The sequence below is a fragment of the Chamaea fasciata genome, unplaced genomic scaffold (genome assembly GCF_029207755.1).
Source record: "Chamaea fasciata isolate MVZ Bird 193981 ecotype frontalis unplaced genomic scaffold, bChaFas1.0.hap1 SCAF_4, whole genome shotgun sequence".
Taxonomy (NCBI): Eukaryota; Metazoa; Chordata; class Aves; order Passeriformes; family Sylviidae; genus Chamaea; species Chamaea fasciata.
The window spans coordinates 22,475,168-22,484,690 of NW_027094089.1; positions in this window are offsets into that span (position 1 = coordinate 22,475,168).

The window sequence follows — 9,523 nt, forward strand, 5'->3', positions numbered from 1 at the left end:
TTTTTTTTTTTTTTTAAATACTGTGGATATGGCACTGTTTTTCCCTCAATAAGTCCAATCTGGTCATGTGTATTTATATTATTATATATTATATACATATACACACACACAAATATATATATATATATATATGTATATATATGTGTTTCTTTGGTTTTAATTTTTTTTCTACTGAATGAGGTTTAAACTTGTATTCTAAGCATACATCCATGTCTAGACTTGTCTGTACCTGAGTACTGGACTGGACTGCTCTTGCCAGTTCTGAACTCAGCTAATCTGGTGATCCTGACCTGACCACCCTTTCTAACAAAAGCTACCTGCTGAGGCTGACTGCAGCAAGGCATCTATTTCAGCAGAGGGCTGGTCTAGGCAAGGAATATATTGAATATTGAGGTAGTGCGTGATTTATATTACATTCTGATTCTTCATTAGCTGTTCATTGGAAATATGCTTAGTGAGAAGATCATGTGAAGAACTCCACTCTGATAGTTCCAAGCATCACATGGCTTTGAAAGCAAAGGAATTTCCTTGTGTTGGCGACTGTATGGTTGACTAGGGCAGATCTTTTCTTGGTAAAGAGAAAGTAACTCTTCCCTGCCACAGTAGCCTAAAGCTAGCTCTTAATCTTCCAACAGCTGACCAATGTTCTGTGGGGTCCTATAACAGCTGGTATGGCCCAAAGATCACAGAGCCTATGGTTGCTTGGTTGTTTTCAGAATTAAATTCCTAGTCCAGAAAAATTTCCTAATCCTATCACATTAGGAGAGGTTAAATTCAGGATTTGCTCTGACTCCTAATGGAAGGCAGTGTTCCAGAGCTGAGGCTTACACCAAGCTGAGTGGGAGAGGTCTGAAGGAGCACCTTGCTCACCTGCACTGAGGATATAATATCAGCCACTCTAATTCCAGAAATATGATCCTCCCAATGTGTTAGTACCATCCTACAGAGGTTCAGTCACAGCTGAATAAAGAGTTTTTAGTGAAGCACAACATATGGAACTTTAGGAATAGTTCCTGAGTCAAAGACATCCCAAAGTACTTTGCTTCCTTCTGATGTGCATAGCACAATTTCAGTAACTTCCAGATGTCCCCATCTCCTTCTTCTCTGTATGTACATTTACCTTCAGCTTTCCTAACCCTATCCCTGTCCACGTCTCACCTATGGCCATAGAAACCTGCATCCTTGTCTCTGGGAATGGTGGAACAACAGCCTGAAGTATCTGAAGGTAATACCTGCTCATTTTGGAAACTCATATAGTTCCTTTCCCTTCCAACACGGTCATGTAAAGTATGATAGAGAGTTAAATGAAGTTGGACAAGTAATTTAATCACTATCATATAGTATTACTTTTTCTGAAATATAAGTCCTAAATAAAGAGAATCCTGTAAACTTTTCCTATAGGAATTCATTTTAGTAATGTAAAATTTCCACTTTGCTTCAGCAGTGCAGTTATCAATGGTAGCAGGCACAAAGCTCAGTAGTAACCTATTTTTGGGTCACGCCCTAATCTTAGGAACAGCTTTGCCCTACATTTGGGAACACTTGGAATGATGTGGTGAGATTGTCATAGTACTCCCCTGTGTCTAAGGAAATAGCTTTTACAGTTCTCTTTACTGAATGAATATCTGAGGAATCTTAAAGCAGGGAGGTGCAGGTTCATCTTGATAAGTTGTGTCTCCCCTCTCCTTGCAGGCAAGACCATAGTAATTCTAAACAATGTTGTTTAAAGCAGCCTCTGGAGTCCTAGGATAGCTTAAGAGAATTGGGGTTTATAAAGCCGAAGTATGAACCTGCGTGGAGATTAGCCATGGCTTCTTCAGCCTTGAAGGCATTACTATAGAGAGTTTGCTCATCTGCATTTCCAACCTTGTGGTGCAAAAGTTTTTAAGTCTGAGTTGCATTATAGCCTGGATGTTTGAGCTGAGATCCAGATGAGTATGTTTGCACAGGGACAGTCAGACACACCCCTGTTCCAGAGGGCATGCTGTCCTGTGACTGGAGGTGGCTGCCATGTCTCTACAGACTGCTTCAGCAGGCTGCCACGTGGGCAGAACAGGTGCTTGTGGGTGGCAGTATCATTTACCCACTGCCATCAGGATGGAGTCACCACTCCACACACTGAACGGTGTCAGCAGCAGTTGTCTCAAGATCATGATCCACACAGGCACAGGATTAGAGAAGATTGCTGGTTGGAGCCACCTGAGACCATAGTGTGAGTGCTTGCAAATGGGTTGCTGGTTTTGCTTTCTCTCTATATTTGTATTCCGTATGCTTCATTTAGCATAATGCAGCAGGATACAAACTGATAGTGATGAAGAAAGTCAAGAGAATTCTTTTAACATGCTAGTAGATGCATAGATCCTGAAGGGGAAATAAAAGGATTTACAGGACCAGCACAGCTTTCCCTGCAAACATCTTTGAGAAAACCAGACCTGAAAACATTTTCCACATAAAATTCTTTTAAAAAGGAAGGGAACAAATAAATCACATCTTTCTCACATGAAGGAGCTCTGTTCTCAGTGTTTCAGCACAGTGCAAAACTTCTGTTGACTGCAGAAGTAAAAGCAAAACTGGTGGCTGGTATGTACCTAAGCTCTCGAGCTGTGCTGGACAGAAATAGAGGTAGCTCAAGGGCCAATGACACCAGGAAGAAGCAGCTGCATCTCCTTGGTGTGGACATCTTCATTGTTACTCCAGAACCACATGACCATTGATTTTTGTGAGGTCAAATCTTCTGTTCACACAAGCTTATGTAGGATCTTAGTTTAGCTAAATCTCTCAATTTGTAAACTTATTCTTCCATCTCTCAGAGTGCTGGGAGTACTCTTTCAACCTGAATGCTGTAAATGTAACCCATCAAGTTATCACTGGGAAAAGCCAGTGTTTAGCAACCAGCCTCCACCTCTTTCCTGTGAACATCAGCAAGAACAGCATGTTGCTGTACCAACGTACTTCTCCTCTGTAGGTTACCTCCATCTCATCATCTGGCAGAGTGCGACGGCTTCATTAGGAGTCATGGGATAAGGCACAAACCCATCCTTTTAAAACTTTAAATGGAATTTAAAGGTACTGTCTGTACACAACCCTGCTATAACTTTCCTTATCCTTGAGTTGTGCAACAACAATTTCCATTCACAAGTTTAAACTTAACTGAGTAATTTTCCTTGATGCGTTATCGAGAAACCACTTAGACCCATGAATTCATTTTTGCTTTATTTCATATTTATTAAGAAATCAACACTTAAAGCGCTTTTCACAGGGGCTCACTTTTGCAAAGTGAATACCGTCAACTCTGTTAACCAGAGGTTTCCAGTAAATAGACAATACCATGCAGAATTCAGCTCAAATTTAATCTTATCAGGGAAAACAGTGTTTGTTCTGAATATGTAATTTGTATGAATTTTGCATGTTTCAGTGAACAGAAGATACTCAGCATGTGTTTAAGCTGGGACAATCCTGCCAGAAGTGTTACAGCAGAGCAGTCCTTCTCTGTGAGAGGTCAAGGACACTGAGTAAATCACATACTGATTCTGAATATGGATTTATTTCATGGAGTCTTAAAAGAGACTGGTGAAGCTTAACAGCCTTGTTTATGGCAAAAACCATTTCAAATGAACACTTATCTAAATGCATTTGTCCCTGAAGGTCAGCACAGGGAAAGGCATAATACAACCACTAATGGTGTCTCTCCAATACTGTTTCTGTTGTTGATTTTTGTCTCATCTGGGTACCATCCCTTGTACTAGTGTTGAACTACAAGAGAAAAGCTTTTCAGAAGCAGTGAGTGACCTAGCAGCCTCCCTCACCATTCTAGAACTTCATGGCTAGTTGCTGGTGCCAGTGGAAGCATGCACAAAGATCTTCACAGCCTTATACCCTTGAATAAATTGTTGGAAAACCAAGACAGTGGAATGACCATATGACATTCAGCAGATCTTCCATGGCTGAACTAAAATATTTTAGTATATTTATTTGTGGCAGGTAGTGGAGCTTGAGGATAACTATGAAATCAGCCCCAGCTGTCAGCAGAATGATATGTCTGTTTAAATGCTGTGTTTGAACTTGCCTTTGAATTGTAGCCCACGTGAAAAGCAGGCATGCTGGTATCTAAATATTCATGGTTAATAGCAGCAGAAATGCATGTGATGCACAGAAACCTGTTAGTAATGTCCTGTATTGCAAGAGTTCTATCAGTTTTGAAAGGTTTCAGGATTCCTGAGAGCTAGCAAATGTGAAGTGTTTCAGACTACAAATTATGGCTCTTTCTCTCCATTTATTGTATATGCAGAAGGACAAATTCAGAACAGATCCAACTTTCCTGATTTTTTTGGGATGTGGCCGAGACAAACTTTGCCCTTTTAACTCTTGTTTTTCTTTACAAGCTGTGTTGAAATACTTTGGGCCTGTGTAGTTTTTTATCACAAAGAAAACATACTTACTCTGCGCCTCCTCGTGTCACTATTTTGACATACCACCCCTTCTTTTCTCTCCAGGCAGGCTCTGGAGAGCCTGGAAGAGTGTAACAGCTCATTGACTTGCAATGTGATTAATCCTTGGATTAGTCAAAATATGATGCAAACAGATCCTGACCCAGTACTGAATGCTGTTCTTGCCTGTGCATGCAGTGTTAGGTACCTTACAACTGTCTCAAATTGATCAGGACATCCGGATTTTGTAACCTCATTTTATAACTGTTCCTCTCTCTCAAATTCCATCCTGTGAAGTTCTGAGGATATGTAACAAGAAGCCACCCAGTTACTATTCCTTGCAACTATCTGCCAGTGTCACCTGCTTCTCTGGCATCATCATGCAAGCATGCGCTGTCACACTCCCCGCTGGAATCTCAGCTCGAGGGTTGAGATTCACACCATCACTCAGCCTGACAAGAGTGTTGACTCCTGGAGCCAGAGCTGCGCTTGGGAGCACATAAAAGCACCAGAGTCCCCTACGTCTTGGCAGGACTTCAAGGACTATCCCAACGAAGAGATCTTGACAGCATAGTTGTAAACTCCACAGGCCCCAAGGGCTCAAACACCATGATATTTATGCTGCAGTCTGGATTGCCAAGATAGTATCACTGTTATGCAGACATCGGTCCCTGGGTAAGAAGCAGCATTTCTCACACCTGTTAATTGGCATTTGAAAAAATTGAGGCTGACTGGAGTGGGCAGTATGACTGAGAAAGACAATTCATGTAAGGGCTGTATCCAGTGTTCTGTTCAGAAAGATTTCATCTGCATGGCTACCACAAATAATTGCAAAAGCCAGTATTAACTGAAGGAATTGCATACTGAATTATTGACATTCCTGGTATATTTAAGACTGTTGTTTTACAGCCTTTCCAGTCCTTATTACAACTTCAATCTCAGCAAAATTGTAAGAAGTCCAGAGCTGTTAAATCCAAAATATGTTTAGGAAGCATGTAATAGTATGACCAACTACTTTGAGATTACATGCAGGCTTTCAAATGAAGCACAATCTTCATACTTTGCTCAGTTCTCTCCCAGATGGAAATACTGTATCTAAAATAGGAATTTCAAAACTTTCACGAGACTGGTCTGACTGCAGAAGTAAGCTCAGGAGTTTTGGTATTAGTAGGTAGTAATTAGAACATTAAAGAGGAGAGATGAAGCTGGAGACCTTTGGCAGGTATTGTTCCTGGCACTTCAGGCAGTGTGAGATAAGTGCAGCAGCACTAAAGATTATGAAGTCGACTGTTGACAGCAGATTTCAGACGCTACCTGTTGAAGTAAATGGGGCAATTAACACCTCTGAGAACTAGTTTTTAAGTTCGTTCGTGGGGGAAAAACCTTGACAAATTCCGAAGATGTAACTGCATTAATCAGCTCTGATCCTCAGCATTTTTTCCCTGAGAATTGCAACTGTTAGCATAACATTTAAAAAGAAATTGGACCATAATAAGCATAATTATGTGACTCGAACAGATTTCTCCATAAGTAAAACAGCAGAACAGAATATTCAAAATTCTGCTAATAACTCTGAACTCTACTTTGTTGGTCTAAAGACAAAGTTTCTGAACAAACTAATTTTAACTTGGAACAATTCCATTCCTTTCGAAAAATTATTAATGAACATAAGATACATCTCAGTAATATGAGAATTTCAACCATGGGAAGTCAAACCCCAAGCCATCTTGAAATTATTCAGCCTCATGTAAAATATCTGGAAAGTGCTCCCACCCAGTAGCAGCAATCCATCAGATTCTTAGGAAAAACCTCTCCTCAGTGAGTGTAAGAAAAATGAGAATGGTAAAAAATTTTTTACAAGTAGTTGAAAATAGGCATCCTAAAACTTAACTTAGAATCAGAGCATGGCTTGGGTTAAAGATCCATCTAGTTTCAACCTAGCTCCTTTCATGCGCAGGGATGCCACTCACCAGTCCAGATTGCTCAAAGCTGAATCCAGCCTGGCCTTGAACACTTCCTGGGGTGGGGCATCCACAGCTTCTCTGTTCAGTGCCTTATCACTGTCTGAGTATCAATATACTCCTAATATCTAATCCAAATCTCTCCTTTTTTAGTTTGACCATTGCCCCTTGTCCTATCATTATCTGCTTTAAAAAGTCACTCCCCATCTTTTTTGTAATCTCCATTTAAATACAAAAAGATCTCAGTAAGGTCTCTCTGGAGCTCTGACTGCCTCAGGCTGAATATCCCCAAATCCCTCTCAGTCTGTCCTCACAACAGAGGTGCTCCGGCCCCTGATCAGCTTCGTGGCCTTCTCTAGACCCTCTCCAACAGGTTCATGTCTTTTTCATGCTAGAGACCCGAGAGCTGGATTCAGCTCCCCTCCAGGGCGGGTCTCACAAGGACAGACTAGAGGGGCAGAATTGCATCCCTTGGAATGCTTGTCTCATCTGTAAAAATTCTGTAATAATATTCCTGCTCAGATATTCTCCTAGTTGTTTCTCCATTTCTAATAAGAGGGGAAAACAACACTCTATGCCAGCTACAACTGTGCTTTTTTCACTTCCTCCCTTTCCCTCGGCTCACCCCCCTTACTGTAGGTGCCCTTGTTTGACTGTTTTATTTCAGGTACTTTTGTATCTTTGTACTTTTCTCCTATTGAATCTTTTTGTTGTTTTGTTTTGAGGGTTTTTTTGTTGTTGTTGTTTGGGGGGGTTGTTTGTTTGTTTGTTTGTTTTCTTTAAATGTCTTTTCCGAAGGAACATCTCTAGCATTTGAAACCAGTGCAAACAGACCCTCCGTGTGAGGTGAAAGCGCGCAGGAAAGGGACAAGTACAGAGAGCGGGAGCGCTAGGATGAGACGAGGGAAGGACGGAGCGAGATCCGGCGGGGGCCGGGGTCCCTCTGGCGGCCACCAGCCCCGTCGCCCCCTCTGTCGCCGCCCTGTCGCCCCTCCGGTGCCCGCTGGCCCACGGGAGCAGCCGCGCACCCCTGCTGCCGGCCTCGCCCCGATTCTACTCACTCCGTGCTTTAAACCTCTTTGCCTGTGTCTTTTTACTTCTTTGGAGTAGTAATTTTTGGCCGTCAAACTCATCCTCCTTTCCTTTGCTAAGTCCGGTACTTATCCTGCATTATATAAGTGGCTTGAAAAAATGTTGGCCGCGTCAACTGCCAGAAGCTTGACATCAGAATTTAAAGTGAAAAAACGTTTACATGATGCTAGCCTACTATTTCAGCTGGTGCTATTTTAAACTTACAAATCCCCATTTATTGACTGAATATTCTTGTCATAGCACACTTGTGTACACTTTCACAGAGAGGGGAAGCACCAAGAGAATCCCGGGCCTGAGTTGCACATTGTGCAACTCCAATTCTGAATACTGCCATGAGTTTTTTCAAATGGACGTCATATCTTTAGAATTTACTGCAAGTTTGTGTAAATCTTTGGACACTGAACACTAAAAAAATTGACCTTGTCCTGCATTTTTATTCCTGGGATGCTTTGCCTGGTAATGTTAGCATGAGGGTTTCAGCTTTTTCTGACAAGTAGAACTTTTCACTTTCAACCTAAACCCACCAACAGGAAGCCTGTTTTTCTTAGTGGTCTTCCAATAAACTGAAAGTTTGAACTCCTGCAATCGCTGTGATTGAAATTATCATATTATGTTGTTTCTTCCCCAAATCACATATTTTGTGTGTTTACAATTTTTTGTACTGTAGCTGCATAAAATGGTTTCAGTTTCTTCCAAAGCATTGCAAGAGAGCTCTTACTTTCCTTTCTTGATTAAGCTTTATCAGTGAGAAGAGTCCTCTACACAGGACCTTAGACAAGGATCTCAGTGTAGTTATTTGAATTCATCTCAGGGCTGAACAAAAAATACTGGAAGAGATTCCTTTAGCAGTGTTGAAATAACATAAGAGAGCATATCTGATGCTGACCATGCATATGATATTCCCAGCAACTGACTGACATGCCTCCAAAAGATCAAATTCAACCTTCCCTGCATGATGCAAGATAAAAATCTGGCCTAGGATTTAACTGTACCTGGTAATTAAGTTTAAAGAACAATAAGGCCTCACAAACCTCTCCAGGCCTACAGTAAGCATGCTGGAATCCTGGTTGCCATTTCTATAAACTGTTTACAATTCACATACCTCTACAAATCCAATCCTGATCTCAAATTGCTGCTCATAAACAACATAGCAGAGATTGGATCTATGAGGACATGCTCTGAACTCCTCTTTGCTAGCAGTAGCATGGCTAACTTCTAGCATTAAAACTACCTCTTATTACAAGCAATGCTCAATTAACTACTTGGAGATTTTTAAATTTTATTTATTTTATTTTTTTAATTTTTTTTTTCTTTTGCGACTAGTAGCAAAAAAGGCAGATACAATGTGCTTTACTCTCCTCGTCTTTTGCTAGTTGCCTGTAAATTAGTATTTTTCACAACTGTAGTCAGGGCAGCCTCTTTAAACCATCTCAGAATTTCTGTAGCAGTCTATCAAAGCCAGATGTTGTCACCTTCAAAGCACAATACAGAGCTGATCTTTCAGGCAGTGTTCTTCCTTAATCTAAACGCATCAGTGTTTATTTGTGAACCTTGCAAGTGCAGTGATTGTGAAAACCAAGGTAAACTCTCCTGTTTCATGAACTATATTTTTAAGAGGAAAGAAAGGTCTTTGCAGGACATATTGTTCAAATAAGAAGAAAGAAATTACACACCTGCATTTGCTTGACTTTACAATATAAAAAAAATTAAGGGCTCTATCTCCAATATTAGCTGTTTCATGAAGGCATGCAAGCATCCCAACATATATGTTACTCTGGGGAACTTGAGAAATTGTGAAGAAGTGGAGCTTGGTCTGGTTCTAAAAGAATTGTGTTTGAAGAGAGATTTGATGGCAGGAGAACTGGGAGAGGAGAACTGGGATATACAAGACTGAGAGAAGAATCATCCAAGGTCAGGAACAGGAACAGCTCTCACTCATTTTACTTTCCTCTTCTTTACCTGTGTTTATCAGGTAAAGTGTATGTTTTATGAGCTCATTTAAATCAGGGAAAAATATCATGTCCTGAGCTGGGATTATTCCCA